We start from the raw sequence: 20000 nt of genomic DNA, 5'->3' as shown, positions 1-20000 counted from the left end.
TTTTTCAAACCTATAACCAAGAAAGGCCAATTAGCATACAGGCAAAGAATGGAGAATGGCTGAAGAAAGTTGACAACTTCATGTACCTAGGAGGTTGGAACCAAAGCAGTTCCTCTGATATCTCTGTCAGGAAAGCATTGGCTTGGAGTGCCTGTCACAAACTCAGGAAAATCTGGAGCTCAAATCTACAGAGGGAAATAAAGAAGAGTGTTCCCGGCAACGGTCGAGTCAGTGCTTCTCTATGGGGTAGGGACATGGAGTCTAACAAAAAGCCATTGAGAAGCAACTGGACGGCTGCTACACTCGTATGCTGCTGGTGGCCTTCAACGTAAGCTGGAAAAATGACATGTCAAATGAAGAGCTCTACGTTGACCTCCTCCCAGTGATTTCGAAGATACAACAGAGAAGACTGAGACTTGCGGGGCACTGCTGGAGCCACAAGGAGGAGATTGCTACTATTTTAGAAGTTGATCATAATTATTCTTGAACTATTTCATATATATATATATATATATATATATATAATATATATATATATTATATATATTTCAAATGCATTATGATCAACTTCTACAATAGCATTCGTATATATATATAATATTTACTATATATTATATATATATATATATAAATATATATATATATATATATATATATATCACTTATTCACGCTAAAGATGATTATGCCGTAATCTGAGAATACACAATTGTTCAGCAATGATGTACCGATTGATCAAAACGACCTCCATCTTCTCCAAAACCTAAGTACCTAGGACTTCTAGGAACGAGGAAGATATTTCAAAATTTAATTTTCTTTCATTATTTGACTAGTGAGCGAGTACCAAAAGTTAGAGCACTCACTTCATAAGCAAAGGGCCCGAGATCGATCCTGGGTAAGTCGAGATGTTTTTCTGACTCCTCTGTCCTTTCAGAAGTGATTGGGTAGCTGGGACTGTTAGATGTGGGGAAAAGTAATATGCGATAGATAAGAATTCATCCAAAGGGTAGGAAGTAATTGCCTCTATATAAAATTAAAGCGAGAAAATAAGGTAATACTAATTCTCGTCCTTTTAAATATTCGAGAACTCAAGTAATTCCCCCTCTACCAACTCTCTCTCCCCCCCCCCTCCTCCTCTCTCTCTCTCTCTCTCTCTCTCTCTCTCTCTCTCGATATATATATATATATATATATATATATATATATATATATATATATATATATATATATATATTGAATCGTGTTGGATACAAATATGGTACGAATAGTGCTCGACATGTACCAATGGAGCGAATTATTATTGTAATATTTACCACAATGTTGGAGTCAGTCTCCATCGATGTTTCAGGCCTTTCAGCCATCGTCAGGACTGTGTGTTACTTGAGTTACCAAAAACATGTAACACACAGTCCTGACGATGGCTGAAAAGGCCTGAAACATCGATGTAAACTGACTCCAAAATTGTGGTAAATGTTAAAATTATATATATATATATATATATATATATATATATATATATATATATATATATATATATATATATATATACATAATATGGTCTGGGCAGGGTTTAGGTAGATTGGCACTAGTAATGGTTGCATTCCTGTTCTCATACATTTACAAAGAATAACATTTACAATTATTAAGCTAATGTTTTCCAGTTGCAGACAGTCTGCCTGCACACAGAATGTGTTTAATACTTGTTTGATGGAGGGAGAGGAGTTAGAGAGGTGGCTTCTTTTTACCTCGTTTCAAAAAATATATTTGATTGTTATCAATTCCTTTCAAACAATTTACACTCTATAGTGCACATTATTTGACATTTTAACTCAATGTGTCAACAACCCCACGGCCAGGACAAGTCTAGAGATTGATTAATGATAACTAGATTTTAAGGTTAATGCACCAGAGAGAGAGAGAGAGAGAGAGAGAGAGAGAGAGAGAGAGAGAGAGAGAGAGAGAGAGAGGGGAAGGGGGAAGGGGATACACGTCCCCAGATGAATGGATACCAATTCTCCAAAATCAGAACAATATGAGTTAATAGACGCTTTTATTAATACATTTATATTATGCATAATTTCACCAGGCACCAGTAAATCAAATAAATCAAGACTTTGACTTGATCGGTTAACCCTAGTCGGAGCATAACCCATCGATGACGCTTCGCCAATTGTCTCTTCCTTGAGTTGACTTCTCCACCTGCTTCCCTGAGTATCCAACCCTGATTTACCTCCTCTATGGTACTTCATTGCCATCTATTTCTTGTGCTCCCTTGTCTCTTTTCTCCTGGGGGATTCCATGTTAAAGTCTTGTGATGTTGCAGGCCTGTTTGTTTTTTTAAAATAAAAAGTATAAGGCCTATCCCGTTTTCCCTTTCTGATTTGTATATATCTATCGGTTGTTAGCTGGCAGCAGCTGCATCTATGACCAATAAAATTACTAATTATTATCAACGTCGTAATGTGCACCCAAATGAGGTGTAGACGGGGTGTAAGTGAAGTCGGGACTATAGATAATTGAAATCGCGCTTACATGCATTACCAACAATAACATTGCTAATAATTACGCTAATGTTTTCCAGTCGTACTCCAGTCTGCCCAAAAATCGAGAAAGAGTTTTGTCTTAAATAATCACATTTACCACTAGATAGATGTTCATCGCCTCTAAGTAAAATTTTCTTCATATTCCGTACAGTATCAGTTTGGAATAAGCTATCTTTTGAAACAAAAAGTTCTGGTTCTATCAATTCGTTAAAACACACAGTTGATATTGTTGATATTATGGCGATTGAATGAATTGAATTTATACTTAGTGTGTGAGTTTTAAATACTTTCCTCATGGATTCACAATATATACATAATTGGTTTGTTGGTTTTCTTTTACTATTTTTTCTCTTGTGAATTGTATTTTAAATTATGTTGACAAAATACAATATAATATGTGTGTATGAACATAATGATAATATGTTATAAAACTTATAGGGAATTTAAAGGTCAAATTAATGACTTAGTAAACCCTTGAACACTCATATCATATCATATCATATCAAGATGTCGGCCCTGAGTATCCTGAACACCGTTAACAATTCTACTGACTTTGTCAATCTACCAATCAATTGTGAAGTACACTGCTTATAATAAAGTTTTCTCCTCCTCCTCCCCCTCCTCCTTCTCCTCATCCTTCTTCTTCTTCTTCTTCTTCTTCTTCTTCTTCTTCTTCTTCTTCTTCTTCTTCTTCTTCTTCTTCTTCTTCTTCTTCTTCTTCTTCTTCTCCTATATATATTATATATATGAGAGATAAGAGAGAGAGAGTAAAAAAGATAAAGAGAGAGAGAGGGAGAGAGAGAGAGAGAGAGAGAGAGAGAGAGAGAGAGAGAGAGAGAGAGAGAGAGAGAGAGAGAAGAGGTTCATTTTTTTTGCGATAGAGAAACCCAATGATATTATGTGTTTTAAAGTGCAATAAAGTAACTCAAACTGCAAAACTCTAAATTTCATATTAATATTTTATTAAAGCAATATAACAATCAATCTACATAACTTGCTGATAAAATCATTTATATACGGGTCCTTTTCTATGGATTGCATTTTACTCCAATTTTATATTGATATCTCATTCATTTATTTTCTATTCATCAACATTTCGTCCTCGTTGAATTTAAAACTCAATGAAATACTGGGTGCTAAATATCTATACAAGGAACGAAATTGACGTTACTCAGTTCTCTTTATTGCGTTTATACAGCCATTTTAATGAATAGTTCTCTCTAAATTACATCGATCAGACCATAAACGTTCAAGGTTACGCATTGTTTTGTGAGTTGGTACGTTATATTGGGCTGGCAGATGTTGTGAGCGATTTACCCAAACGCATGACATCAATAATTATATACGACGCCCAGTGTTTTATATCGACATACAATCACACTCACGTCCCTCACACATCACGCGCATACACTACAACGAAGAGACAAACACACAGACACACACATACACACAGACACACACACATACACACACACACACACACACACACAGAAGTATACAGGGTGTGGGTGTGAGTTTTCAAAGTTGAACAAATTAAAATAAAATGTTAACTGTCGTACTCTGGAAGAACGTATTCAAAAATTTGGCCAGAAAACGTGTCCTCCATCCAAATAAATCGATCGATTTAACTGACCTTCAATGATTCTCAAACCTGGGACTTCGCGAAGGCAAAATTTCTTTCTTTCTGAAACTATATGTCTTCATTCTACTCAATAAAACACACAAACTCAACCCCGACTTTTCAAAGTCGTGACTGTAATCTAAATTAATTGACTGCATCATTATCACTCAGGCATAATACCCTTTGGGGAGAGGGGGGGGGGGGGGGGGGGTAAGAAGAGTAGGATGATGGGGAGGAGGCCGGATTACTCAGTTGGAAGAACACTTGCTTTTTAACGCAAAGGGACCGAGATTGATCTCCGGCAGACATGCCTACCATTACGTAGAATTACGACATTTTGACTCCAATTTCAGAACTTCATGAGCATCTTTTAAGTCGTTAAAACTTATAGAAAATGAAAGTTGATGCCAGACTACACCATTTTAAGGATTTTGAAGTGTTGCTTTATACATTGTAAGGGTAAATAATAACTTTTAAAGTCAACTAAAGCGACAACGATCTTTATCTCCAACAAATTACGAATTTTTAAATTGTCAAGTAGGCAGGTCTGATTTCCGGTGAAGTCCAATTTTTTTTCACCCCCCCCTCCCCCTCCCCCTCCCTGTCCACCCAGCAGTGATTAGTTAGTTAGGTCTATTAGATCTGGCATTAAGTACTCTGCGATATCCAAATGGTAGCAAGAAATTGCCATTTGTCCGTTTCAAGTTATAGAAACCGGGGTAAACTCCTGCTTCATGCAGCTAATATCTCTGAGGTCTACTTAAAAAATATAAATACAGTTTTGAGACGGTGGGTTATTATTATTATTATTATTATTATTATTATTATTATTATTATTATTATTATTATTATTATTATTATTATTATTATTATTATTAGATATAGCGCCAGTATCCACAAATCGTGTTCAGAGGTGCTTTGCAATAAGTTTTTGGTATCACACAAGTTCATTCATTCAACTACAAAAATTCACCACAACAGTCACACTAATTTAGGGCCCTTCCATTTTACCTCCGTTTTATTAGAAATAATATTATTTTTTATTCATCACGAGGGACAGTCGAATGACGTGACTAAACCGGCACACTGGCCCGCTAGTTAATTAAATATGGACCGCATGCTCGTGTTGACAGATGTCATGTAATGGGCAGAGATATCAATAAAGCAACGAATAGAGAACCACTCCGTTTATTGGCTTCTAACCCTCCGACCCCGACTCACTCTCGTTCACTGATGCTTGTCTATCTCGTTCTATCACCTTATTGACGTCCGTAGGTTTTTTATTAGGATTACTCTTAAAGTGTGACTCACCGCCTCATAGCAGCATTGTACAGCAGGGGCGATGTGCGCGTATATTATTATGCAGGTCTGATAACTGAACGCAATTAATTATGAAATCCATTTATGATTGTTGTAATATTATTTCCATTTCCATTACAACAAATGAGCCCATAACGAGTTGGGTTGATAGACCTGCAAATAACTCGTGTCGGGGTGATTTAGTCGCTTAAAATGAGATTTTTGTAAAAAATAACCCATTGAAACTTGGGACACCTTTGTTTAAATAGTTTGTTGAGAGCAAAGGATATTGTCTCTTAAAATTATATTTCTTTAAAAAGAAACAAAACAAAAAGACTCCATAACAACAACAACAACAACAACACAAAAACAAAAACAAACAAACCCACAACAAAACAACAGCATCAAACAAAACAAAACAAAACAAAAATAAATAAACAATACAAAACAAAAATAAAATAAACCTAAGATCTGGCGTTCCCAATCATCTCAACTTCAATACATATCTATGTATTAATATTTGCATCTATAGTTGTCGCTGACATACCACCGTTTTGAGATGGTATTTTACTTGACCTTATTGATCTTATAGTCAGGGGCGTGGCTATATTGGTTGATTTGGTGCCTGGCACCGCATCCATCTTTTAAAAATGGATTACAGCATCTAAAAATTTAAAAAAAAAACTGACATGATATATACCGCCTCTTACTTATTTGAGTAAGTTTTTTCTTAATTTTTTTCTCTCTTTTGTATTTACAAATATAGCATGTTTTAAGTCATTTGCATCTGATTTTGGCACCACCTTTTACTACTATAAGCATGCCACGCCACTGCTTATAGTACAAATTACATCTATTTGGGATGCATACTTCAAACTTGCTGTTATCACTCTATATATATCATGTAACATTAAGAAAACATGTGTTTTTTTTGTTTGTTCTTTGTACTTATTAGCGATTGCATTCATTTATACCTGAAATGAGGTGTTTAAGCTTAGAGGTAAAACTATTGAGAACAGCATCATTTTTTTTTGGTGAGATTTATTGCCATGCACCATTTTTGATTTAGAATTTTGCACATATTTTTCATGTGGTTGGCAATTTGTTTAAAACAGAATTTCTAAACACATCTTAATAAAAATGTTGCTGCTTGAAGCTCTAAGAAATAAATAACAATACAAAATGAAATGGAAGCTTCAATTTATTAGACGAAGACAAATAATGTGGACGTTTCGGGTTTCCCCTATATCAACAAACACGATGAATGAAACACAGTGGGCAAATGAGAGGTTTGATAAAGGCGTAATTAAGGTGAATAAAGAAATAAGTCTGAGTGTTTAATAAATATATATCAATCTTGCCTGCAAATAAATCAATACGCGCAATGAAAAATATTGGGTCAAGGATGAACACTTGTCTCACTCACTGCATTGAAACTTGCCTATTATAGTCATGGGATTCATGGAAATTATAGTTTATCTAACTGTCTAAATAAAATGTGAAACCAAAGGTAACGATTGCTCGTTGATTTTTGAAAAGAACATTAAGCCAGGTTTGACCTAGACCCAGCTACTCAACTTCTCTTGATTGGAGAAATAAATAAATAGATAAAAATACCGGTTATACGCGGGTTCAAACCATTTCTAGTTCTGATAATGTATTTGTAAAGGCACTGCTGACTGACTTGCTGTGCTTCTTTGAAACTGCTTTTACCATTTTCTCCGAAAACGAGGCCTGAGGTCGACGGTACCTATCAAGACCTATCAAGATTGTTTATGACCGGGAGCGGAGATTGTTTTTAACATCTGCGGAAATGGTTTCGATTAATGAACGGTCCCTCCAAGTCGATTCTGTTTATCCTCCGTTTACGATCAACACACCACAGACACCGCTCCGCCATTAAATAAAGTGCCGGAAATTATCTTCAACAAAGTGTTAAATGGCAGCGAGAAAGTGACGGTGATTGCTGGAGTCGATTAAATGATCGTCGGTGGAAAGTATATAGAGAAGTGTTTATCAGGCATTTTTGTTAATGCGTTTCAGGTTGTGGACGAATGTAACTCAATTAGTTTAAGTGAAATCACATAGACCATATGATCCAATCTGTGTGTTATTGTCGAAAAACTTAACCTATTCTAGACTATTTATGTTATTTATGTATTGGAAAAAAGTTATGTTAGCCGTATATGCAAACACAACGTAATCGCGAAGATACAAGTACAAAAGAAGCACGTACTGAACACAATTTACACAAATTGAGAGAACTAGACGAAGAGGGAGGGAAGGAGAGAGGGAGAGAGGGAGAGAGAGAGAGAGAGAGAGAGAAAGAGAGAGATAGATATATAGATAGAGAGATAGCTAGATAGATAGATAGATAGAGAGAGAGAGTATGAGAGAGAGAGAGAGAGAGAGAGAGAGAAAGTAAAACATACAATTCAACAAAATGGAGGAATCATGGTATCAACCGACAACTACGTATGATATAGGTAAATACAAAGTCAGATATAAAAAGTAGTCTTTGTAAAATCCTCAACAATTTGTCATTAGGAGAACATATTAAATCACTGCCGTTTTGAATTTTTTAAATAGGAATACCCTTTCAAACAATTTGTCAAGAATACCTACAGTGATAACATTTACCAAACTAATATTGGTGTCTTCATTCGTTTTGTCAATAATTATTTGAAAATGTTGTTAAAGAGATGATTGAATGTAATCCTTAATTAGGGAAATGACATTTATAATTCATTATTAATGATTCGAATAATGATTACATTAAATTTGCAGTCAGCATTTAAAATAGTTTTCAAAATTGTGCGCCTTGAGAAAAGTTAGAACTTTATAAATAGCTAACTATTTTGACTGCAGATCACGTGTTCTATCCTTAAATTTTAATATAATGATTTTAAACGTGAAAATCAAATTATAGTTTTACTTTAAATATTTTTTGTTCCTCATTAACTCAAACCTATATTGGTTTTCTGTGTTGAGAGGGAATATTTAGGATGACATTTGTAAAAATAATTTACAAAGTTTCTATCTGAGTAAGGAACATTTTTCAGTAAATGCAATTCACAAAAAGTACAAATGTACGAGAAGAGTAAAAGAAAGTGAAAGTGAAAGCGAGAGATAGATAGACAGGGAGAGAGAGAGAGAGAGAGAGAGAGAGAGAGAGAGAGAGAAAGATGGGATGTACAGAGGGTGTTTATGTATGTGTAAGAGAGAAAGAGGGGATGTGTGAGTGGGAGTGAGAGAGATAAAGAAAGAGAGAAAGAAACAAAGAAAGAGAGAGAGAAAGAAAGAAAGAAAGAAAGAAAGAAAGAAAGAGAGAGAGAGAGAGAGAGAGAGACAGAGAGAGAGAGAGAGAGAGAATGTAAAACTAAGACAAGAAAGGAAGAAGATATCAATAATTTAGCGAGTTTGTAAAAAAATGTATTTGTATATTATATTATCAGCTGATACTTTGAAAGACTTACAGGGCCTTGTCAACCCAGCCTATTCATAACAGCCGCCGCTGGAAGCCTCGTTTGCATAGCGTAGTTTATGAAATAGATGCTTGGTCATTGTCATACAAGCAATCATTTTAGAGCAATAAGACTAATGGTGTTCGAGTTGTATGAAACAGTAGTAACTGCTTGCTACTCTTTGGATAGGACACTGGCATACACAAAGTGTTTCCGTTAGATTTGATTTTGACTCAGCAAAAAGAGCTGTTCACATGAGCGAAAGACACTCTATGTGCTAGCCCCCCCCCCCCCCCCAACCCCACCCGTCCTTCCCAATGGCAGAGGTTGAACAATCAATTACCCAATTGAACACTTCAAGTTGCAGTTAGATCCCCTATCAACATTATGGTGCCGTATCATTTCGTTACATGACTACATTGTTTAGTTAGGCATGATGATAAATATACTTAACAATGAGACATGGCTCATGAGAATAATGATATCATATCCAATTACACAAAATAAAATAAAATTAAACAATTAAAAAAAGCATGAAAAAAATATGGAATGAAATGATAATATTTATTTTTTGAAAAACAATAATATACGATAAAAATTGCTTTTGATCGCCGGGCCTGCAAAACGTTTCGTGCTGAGAATTACACCAGGGACCTTGATATTATGATTGTATCAGCGAGATTCCATCTTCCATCATATGGATACATTCTATCTAATTATGCGTAGAGAATAGACAAAATATTGGCCCTATTGTTAATGTAATTATGGCTGAAACGGTCGCCGCTTCGTGTCCGGCTGAACTCAATGATGAATAAGTTATTAGCCCTTGTTTTTGTGCGGAAGAGGTTCGTATTGTTGGGCAAAAAAAAAAAAAAATACCAAAAAAAATTGTTTTCAAATAATTTTAAAAAAAAATGAACATCTAGAAAGTTATATCTAGTTTTTTAATGAAAGTACTCTCGAACGCAGTAGCTAGTCCCTTCATTAAGTACAAGAACAGATGGTACAATAATAAAGTCATGTAATGGAGTCATTCCCGGTCATGGAAGCCTGAACTGAACCATACTGTTATTTAGATGAAGCATGTAAAACCTCTCACGAAGTTGAACTTCATCAAGCTCATGGCTAGTGGTTGGCTAGAAAAAGACATCCAACTAATCTAAATAGGCAATAAATATAGATCTAAACGGAATATTGTTTGTGTTACCCCGGTTTTATTTTCTCATTCCAACTTGGAAGGAAGCAATCCTCTGTCCATCCCAAAGGGAAAAAACTGGAATAACCCCCAGGCGCCAGCCGCAGTGCAGCGCCAAAAAAAGGCTAATGACAAGGTAACTTGCTTAAAGTCACACAACACCAGACCCCCCCGGTGGGGAGGGGGGGGGGGGATTCGGACTCAGTAGCTTTTTGTTACAAAGTAAAGACAATATAGCATACAACTTCTACATTGCTCCTCCCACTTGATAGCGGATTCAATTTGGGCCGGGAAACTCCTTTTCAAATATCGATCGATAATAACGATTGAAGGAGTCTTAGGTTTGAGACCCTTTTGCCGATGGGAGATGAATTATTAGTTTTTTGACCACAAAAAAAGTTTTGTCACCGCATGACAGCATAGAGGATAACTTCAATTGCCCTGTTTTTAGTTGAATTGAGACAAGTGTTTACAAATACCAAGTTACTTCTATTTTTCTTTACTATACTGTTATGTCATATTGGTTTACCTAGTATTACCTCTTACTTTTTTTTTGTGGGGGGGGGGGGGGGAATCGAATATTTTTATTGTAAAAATCTGTGCGTGCAATAACTGTTTATCTTTATCCGTTCCTCACTGTTTACATTTGGTTGAATACATTTTGGTCAAATAAAACAAAAGCAATATTGACTCAAATCATCAATAATAAAAAGTTGATATACATCATTTCAAAGGTCATACTATCAAGTCAATCTTTCAGAACAAAATCATAACAGACTAATAGAAAGATGAGCAACGTTTAAGAAGCAAATTTAATTAATCAGAATTAATGTACAAAATTGGACTCATTGCCATTCTTTAGACACTGAAGAAAGAATTTGAACCCGAAACCGTTCGTATTGGTATCTTGTTCTTTTTTGAAGTTGTAATAGTCATTTTTGAACAATACGTTTTACATTCTACAACGTTATCTGCTCAGCCTTTGTGAGAAAAAACAAATTTGATTTTTTTAAAGATGTATATTTAAAAAAGTCTCGAGCTATCAACTCAACGTGCTCAAAGGGCTTTACAAAGTGCCCCTAGCCGACAGGAACACTTAAAACGTAGGACGAGACATGACGTCTGTTAGACGATATTACATTTTTTTCGGACAGAGACATAGCTGTTAATGTCCAGGTACTCATTTTATACATGCGTACGGTGAGAGAATGTGAGTCAGCTATGCGCCGCTCGGGACTCGTACCAAGGACCTTCCGATCCGACCGAAGACGACTGTCAAACCAATAGACCATATTATAGCCGCAGTAAAACATTTCATTCTTGCACTCTTGCCTTAGAAACTTTAAACTAGTTCTCAGTGAGCATAATCACCGGGAAGTGATGTGGCTTGGAATTATTTAGGAGTTTAAAAAATCATATTCGTGAACAGATCAACACTTTGACTTTGCGGCACTGCACTGCGGTTGATGTCTTGGTCATCTCGGTCTTTTCACGAGATAGACCCCTAAGAACAATTTTCGCTGAGGACGTAAAAAGACGTTTTATGGGTTGGTTGCTTTTTGACTCTAGTATCACAATTCTGTGCAATGAACTTGGTTTGCAACTTGTCGTGTAAAACATATTATAGAAAAACTTTAATAAAGGCAAATCACAAACCAATGGTATAAATACGTCTGATTTAACATTTCATTTCCGCCTTAGATTTAATGATGTCATAACCCAATCACATTAAAACCATTTCATATTTTTTCTGGAGCACATCAAAAACTCATTTTTCCTCTCGGTTATTAAGAATAAACATCTCAAAACTCGAAATCTAGTCAATTACTTTGTCTCAGACACTTCTCGTCGTCGTCATCATCATCATCATCATCATCATCATCATCATCATCATCATCATCATCATCATCATCATCATCATCATCATCACCATCATCACCTTCATCCTCCTCGTCATCATCGTTAACATCATCACCACATTTACAATATATTGCTTTGGCTTTCCACCAATATTTATAATTACTTTACAAAAAATACTGCATTGACGAAAATTTATGATTACTAGATATATTCACTTCATTCTCCCTACAAAATCAGAAATTCCTAACCCTACGTATTATAGGCTTGGCGTTGAAACTTGTTTCTTTCTATTTCTCTCCGTTGTTCAGGATTCAATATTTTATAACCAATGTCTGAAATGTTGTCTCTCAATGTGGTATCTGACAAAAATTACAATTGTAATACCACAGAACTGCATACATATTAATATAGCTTACAAAGGAAAAATGTACTGTTTCCTTGGGGATTGTACGTGACAAACGTAATCAATAGATACCACATCTACTGGTTTTCGTTCACTAATAATATAAATACATCAAAACATGTGACTCATCGTCTCAAAATGGTATTATAACGGGTGAATAGGACTAGTTAGAGTAAATTTATAATAACACGAACTTTTGATTTTTTTTATTTTGCAATGTGACCGAGTGGTTAAGGCCCCAGGTTCTAGCCCCGCTTCAGGCAATTTAAATTTTTTCCTTGGACACCATTATTAACCCCCATTTTGCTCACTTGGACAGCATGGGTGATTCCTGTTGACATCAGACATCTTGTTTGATGAATTATCTATATTCCTTCGTGGAATACCTAGGCGACCATATCTTATGATGTCGTGGCCGAAGGGCATAATTTTTCATTTTTCTCAAAAAATAAACCAATAGAAATTAACACCAGGTTCATATATTTGTGGCTATGGATTTAATTTACGGCACCGATTTCATTCCTGACCTACGAAGGAGCAGGTCACATGACTTTAAAGCAAGTTGTGAAAATAAAAAAAAAGGATAGATAATGAAAGCCTTTCATCATTATGGAAGTAAAGGAGTCCTATAATAATGTAAGCATTGTAAAATTTAAAGAATAGCTTATGTTCTTATTTATTTATAAAATGCATAATTAAAGTAAGCACCATGCCTATACTTTCTACTGACATATCACTCGGCGGCTTGTAATCCGTAGGCTCGAGGTCCACTGTGTGTCGCGTTGATTCCTCTGAAAAAGGGCTCTCTACTCACAATTTCTAGCTGGTAACAGCCATATGTCTCTGTGGGGATAAAATGCTTTTTGTCTCGTGTCACTGTTGGCTTGGGCGACATGTAAAAAGCAAACAACAAAACTTGAGCATTAATATAGCGCAATATCTACTTAACATGCTCAGAACAAATTAAAAGGTGTCCATAGCCAACAACAATGTGGGACGACACATCAAGCCTTTAAGGCGAATTACATATTTTTCGTCCCACAGAGACAACACTGTTAACGACCAGGTACTTATTTTACGACCGAGTACGGTAAGGGACTGTGAATAAAGAGCCTACTTAACTATGCGCCGCTAGGAGCGGAATTCGACTCCTGGCCATTTAAAAATCATTAATGAGACCATCAGACTCAACTCGTAAACTCGTACAAATAGAGAATTGAAATCTGTGAGGTGTCACAAAAGACATTATGTATGTTGGGGTCATTTAGAAGCTAAACAATTGATTTACAGACAAAATCATTAGTCTTGGGCTAAGTTTTTGTGCTTTTTGAATAAATATAATTTAAAGTGGCAAAAACAAACCCCCCCCCCCCAAAAAAAAAAAACAACAAAAAAAAAAACAACTCACATATCTGAGCATTTCTAATGTCAAATCCCTTTATTTTCTTCATATTATACGGTTGTAAAGTACTATAAACTAGTAGATAACTTTCAAAAAGAAAAACTCAAGCTATCTTTTGGACTCCATAGAATCACTAGAGAAAATGTGGAGTTTCAAAAAACGCATCGTATTGTTTTATGAGCACACAAGACACAAGACATTATCTTCGTTAAGTCACTAAATAAATGACACAAAATTGCGTGTTATCCTTGAATTATTAAAATGGGACTTAGTGCGTTTTGAAAGTCACCTATTCAAACATAGAAGTTGAAGACTTTTGTCTTCTAATCACCTCATTAAATAAAGAAATTTAGGGAAATAGTAGTTTTACGGAGGAAAGAATGTATGCTATCTTTGCGTCTCTGGACGAAGTATTTTGGTACCAACTTAAGAAATAATATAGACAAAAGTACGCACATTTGTTGTTTTGAGACATTTCATTTGATTCACATGATAACCCAATTTTCTCATCTCCCGTCTGTTTTAGGGTGTTTTTACCCTGTTATTTTGAAAGGAGACATTTTCGTTATAATATAAATAAGCCACTCAAACTTTAAAAGATTTCTATTTAGTCCTAAATGAAATGGAAATGTTGTACGGAGTTGATCCTGGAGTCAAATGTAGCTGTCAATTTTGTTTATATTTATCCAAATGGTCATTTTAAAAGACAAAACTAATCATTTGTTTTTATCTTTTAACTGATGAATAAAAGAATGTTCAAATAAAGCAAAATCAACTAGTATTATACTTTTTAAAATAGCAAGGATACCACTTCATGAAGTACCAGCTTGGGTAAGAACTGTGTACATAAGATTCAATGTCCTGATAAAGATACGGATGAATCAAAACCAAATCAAGACATCATTAAATAAAATTTCGGTGATCAGAATATCAAACCGTTAATACCTACGCGAACTTATTTGCAGGTCTGATAATCCAGATTGTTATGGGCCCATTGTTGTCATGGGAATATTCTCAAACCAATGCAATGTTAAATCAACTCCGTAGCTTCGTTCGGTTATCAGACCTGCTGCGAATATCATATGTACATAGGTCAATGCTGTCCCCCCGTCTAAGGTCGACAAGTGACTTTACTCTAATTTCTCACCCAAATATGGAACAGCTTACCTACTGGTATCAAACTTTTGATCAATATTTCGACCAATAAAGGAACATTATACATCAGTAGCTTAATGACAATACCGTATAATAAGAAAGGAAAGAGAAAGATGAGCATCTATAAAAATATTTTGACTAAGTCAAGCTATAAATATGAATATTTAAAGAAGCAAGAGAAGATAAGAAGAAGAGAAGAAGAAGAAGAAGAAGAAGAAGAAGAAGAAGAAGAAGAAGAAGAAGAAGAAGAAGAAGAAGAAGAAGAAGAAGAAGAAGAAGAAGAAGAAGAAGGAGAGAAGAAGAGAAGAAGAAGAAGAAGAAGAAGAAGAAGAAGAAGAAGAAGAAGAAGAAGAAGAAGAAGAAGAAGAAGAAGAAGAAGAAGAAGAAGAAAGAAGAAGAAAGAAGAAGAAGAAGAAGAAGAAGAAGAAGAAGAAGAAAGAAGAAGAAGAAGAAGAAGAAGAAGAAGAAGAAGAAGAAGAAGAAGAAGAAGAAGAAGAAGAAGAAGAAGAAAAAGAAGAAGAAGAAGAAGAAGAAGAAGAAGAAGAATGTCCCAAGACGACAGCGACACAAAATTTCATTAGAACGGGATGACCTTTAAGTTTGATTCTCTGTTATCTGTAGATCCGTCCTGGGACTTCAGAGGAAGCCTTGCAGACTCTCACTTTCTCACTCGTGTAGTTCCAAATATTTTTCCTTCTTATGTTATTGATGGCATTGCTTTGTCTTTCTCCATCATTATCGATTAAATTGGATTCTATTGTTCACAAATTACCAACGCGGCGCCCCCCTCCCCCTCCCCCCCCCCCCTCCCCCCCCCCACACTAAAAAAAAAACGATGGGTGGCGATGGGGAGGCCAATAGCTCAATCAGTAGATCGCGGCCCTCACCCGAATTGGCAAATAATCAGGGAATTTTATAATGTAATCCAGGCAGTTCTTGGGAAACATTTGGAATAAAAAACACAAATTTCGATTCAAAGACGTCTTCCATACCACGTTGTTCCCAATTTGAAGTCATACAATCTCAAAAAGGAAACCCCATAAAAAAAAAGAAAGGTGGGGGAAAAAAATTTGCTCCTAATACCTTTTGTCCCGAACTCAATGACCTCGAGAGACACTGAATAGCTTTCTCGCTTTCATGTCGATTTTCATCAAAAGTGTCAGGAATTGACTCTGGATTTCATATTGTATACATAATAATATATCTCTGTAGATTTGATAAGCGTAGATAAATCGGTCATACCTTGGACTTATTGAGAATTTTTGTGTAAATAATACCCGGAAATGAAATAAACGGAGCAAGTTCAACTTTGGTACTGCAAAGAACATAGGTTTGGTTCGGATCTAGATCCAGACTGGATACATCTGAGAAAGCAATTCAAAAGGAGTGTGAGCAGTTCAAAGTGAGGCGTCTTTCGCTAAGTCACACGGGGGGGGGGGGGGGGGGGGGGGGGGGGGGCATTTGGTGATTGTGTCATTAGCTGTTTTTCAAAACATTCAGATTTAAACCTATTCAACCTTTGTCTATGTGGGGCTATCCCATAGTATACGAAACGTTGAGGGAAAAATTCCAAATACTTCATGATCCAAGAAATCGAGTAAAAGTGCTTGTGGCAGTTAGCATAACGGAGCAGTGTGGGATTGCTTCACGACATTCATTGCCAGAGCACATAAATTCATTGCGCGGGATCCATCCCATGGGACACCTTTTATAAATGATTAAATAGCAAAATGCGGAGTCTATTCAAGTAATCTATCATGGAATTATCTGTACAGATAATCAGATTGTTCCTTCAAATATTTTAAGAGAGAAATAAAAAAAAAAACAAAAACAACAAAAAAACAAAAACAAAAAAAAACCAAAAAAAAAAAAACAAAAAACCAACAAAACAACAACAACAAAAAACAAACAAAATAAAACAAATAACAAACTTAGCCATGTCATCATTATATGCCTTTGCCAAGGCATTCCATGAAGGAATATAGATAATCCATCAAACAAGATGTCTGATGTCAACAAGAATCACCCATGTTGTGAAAGTGAGCAAATTGGGGGTTAATAATCTTGCCCAAGGAAAAAAAACGAACTTCTAGAAAAATAACATTACTTTAAACGGCTTTTATTTTGCCTTTTGAGGGGCGTCGAATCTGGGACATCCGGTATTGTGCTATTACCTTTATAATTTGTCAAAGTATTCAAACTAGTTTATTTTTCTTCAGATTTAATCCAACATTATTTTTGTTTATTATTTCAATCATTTATTTTTTATTTTATTTCAAATAATACCCCAATGATTTCGTAGCCCAGAATAATTTTTAATGAGAAGCTTGTAATCCAATATTCAACAAAGCGTTCGTGGAACACTTGTTTCCTTAACACCCTCGGTTTTCAAGGCATTAATTGTGATTGACGTAGCATGTAAACTTGAACATTATTTCCTCCAGCTCATTACAATCTCGTAATGGAGACCAAATGCATCGACACGTCCTTGGGCGTCGGTGACATTTCTGTCGTACACTTACAAAAAACTTTTTTTTACAATTTGGTCCGAAATTTTCTACTTCAAATATCAACAGATTATAAAGCCAACCAACTTGCTATTAAGTCTTAAACCTCCTGAGACATACCTAACAAAATACAACGCTTCTCTGAAGTCTCCGGTTTGGGACTTTTTCACCAGCTTGGGACATTTTAATATAATGATATTTGTAGTAAAATTTCCTGGCAGAATGAAAAGGTGTGTTTTGCCAGGTTACGGCAGACTTAGGGCGCCACCAGGACAGTTGAAGCGTTGATAAAATTAATCGATTGCGAGGGATCATTCATTTTATTTTTCTTTCGTCTCGTTTGTAATTCAATAAAGATAGCACTGCTCATTTGTCTGCTTATATGGAATGCAGAAGAGGTGATAAATTGCTACACTGAATAAATGATGAAATGAGAGCCAGAATTAACCTTTCTCATCAAAAATAATTACACATGTTGGTTTATTTACATTTAGATAGTTGTGATCAACTTTATGTATTTGGTGTGCCAATTTGGCTAATTAATTATAAAATAATGTATGTTCAATTCGCTTTACAATGCTTCGTTTAATTCTCAAGCAGGCCATGTCGAACAAGATATCCATTTTATATCCGTGCGGCTATGTGGTCTTGTGGTATGACACTCGCTTTCGGATCGGAAGGTCCTGGGTTCGAGCCTCGGTCGGCGCATAGTTGAGTCCATGGAGAAGGCTCTTTACTCACATTCTCCCACCGTACTCAGGTGTAAAATGAGTACCTGGCCGTTAACAGCGTTGTCTCTGTCCCAAAAATTTGTAATATCGCCTGACAGGCGTCATGTCTCGTCCTACATGTTATGTGTTGCTGTTGGCCAGGGACCCCTTGTAAAGCGCTTTGAGCACGTTTAGTGGACATTGCGCTATATAAAAGCTCAATTTTTTAAATATAGTATACATCGACTGTTGGACATCTTTATTGCACCAGCAAGCCTACTATTTTGGTTATTAGTTTGAGCACTTTTAATGGACATTGCGCTATTAACTCACTCGATCCTAGAAATTTTTGCTACTTTTCAAAATTGGAAAAAATGTATTAAAAATGAGCATGTACATAGATAGTAAAAACTAAAAACATTAGCTTTGATACTACGCCTATACTTTGTTTTAGAAATATGTAGTAAATAGGCGTGGGATAAAAGTAACCCGAGTAAACTACGGATATAGTCGGTGTAAGGGTTGAGTGAGATAAAAAAAGCTCACGGTTCTGTCTATGGCACCTGAGTTGAGTGGAGTGAAAAATGCTTACTATAGGACATTTAAAACTACTATGCTGGGGTCAGGATTTTGTTAGGTATCCAAATTCTGGTAACTGGCCACACCTAACATCCCTTGCTTTTGTAACAAGTCGAGACACCGCAACCCTCAGCCACGTACACCACATTATATTGTCCCCTGAAGGCTCTTCATCTAGATTTTCCATCGATGACAGAGCACCTGCTCTACCATTTCGCTCCATTTTAAATGAAAGCGGACGAATGCATGCATGCTCTTACATACGCATAATTGTTCGTCAGCCAATAAAAGAAATGACGAATTCATTGTTTAGTGCTTGTTTCATTCACGACATTTAATCATTTCTATTGTTTGTGTCATGCAAGGAAATATGCATTATTGATTACTCAGGGTGAGCTTAAGCCAGCTTTAACTGTAAATTAACGTCGCTTCTTTTTTATTTATTGTTATCATCTTTTATTGTTAGCCTAATTAATTTCTTTTTTACAAGTTAAAAACAAAACAACCAAACATGACTAACTAAAACCTGTTAGGATGAACTTTAATCGGAATTGGGCGCTTTTGAAACAATTTACTCATTGTTTTTATGCATTGTTACTTTACTATTACAACAACAACAACAACAACAACAACAACAACAACAACAACAACTACTACTACTACTACTACTACTACTACTACTACTACTACTACTACTATTACTACTACCACTACTACTACTACTACTACTACTACTACTACTACTACTACTACTACTACTACTACTATTACTACTACTACTACCACTACTACTACTACTACTACTACTACTACTACTACTACTTCTACTACTACCAACATCACCACTACTACTACTACTGCTACTACTACTACTACTACTACTACTACTACTACTACTACTACTACTAATACAACAACAACTACTACTACTACTACTACTACTACTACTGCTACTATCACTAACACTACAACAACAACAACAACAACAACAACTACTACTACTACTACTACTACTACTACTACTACTACTACTACTACTACTACTACTACTACTACTACTACTACTACTATCACTACGACTACTACTACTATTACCACCACAACTACTACCACTATTGCTACTACTACTAACACAACAACAACAATAACAACAACAACAGCTACTACTACTACTACTACTACTACTACTACTACTACTACTACTACTACTACTACTACTACTACTACTACTACTACTACAACTACAAAATACTGCTATTACTAC

The 20000-nt window shown here is 35.6% G+C and overlaps 1 protein-coding gene across 5 annotated transcripts in view; it reads left to right on the top strand.

Annotated features, from left to right (window-relative positions):
* Positions 1-20000, top strand: part of LOC144973158 (neuronal acetylcholine receptor subunit alpha-5-like) — a 162373-nt gene that overhangs the window by 29658 nt on the left and 112715 nt on the right. The window contains exon 1 of one of the 5 annotated variants that reach the window (XM_078915276.1): positions 2825-2861. The exons of the other annotated variants lie outside the window; for them this stretch is intronic. The gene's annotated coding sequence lies outside the window, so the exon portion shown is untranslated. Of the gene's footprint in view, positions 1-2824; positions 2862-20000 lie in introns of those variants that run through there. 5 annotated transcript variants of the gene reach the window in all.

The sequence above is a fragment of the Berghia stephanieae genome, chromosome 5, assembly GCF_034508935.2.
Source record: "Berghia stephanieae isolate SIO BIC M18660-M18661 chromosome 5, UCSD_Bste_1.3, whole genome shotgun sequence".
NCBI classification, from domain to species: Eukaryota; Metazoa; Mollusca; class Gastropoda; order Nudibranchia; family Aeolidiidae; genus Berghia; species Berghia stephanieae.
The sequence above is the reverse complement of the archived record's forward strand: the minus strand, read 5'-3'. Positions and strand labels throughout refer to the sequence as shown.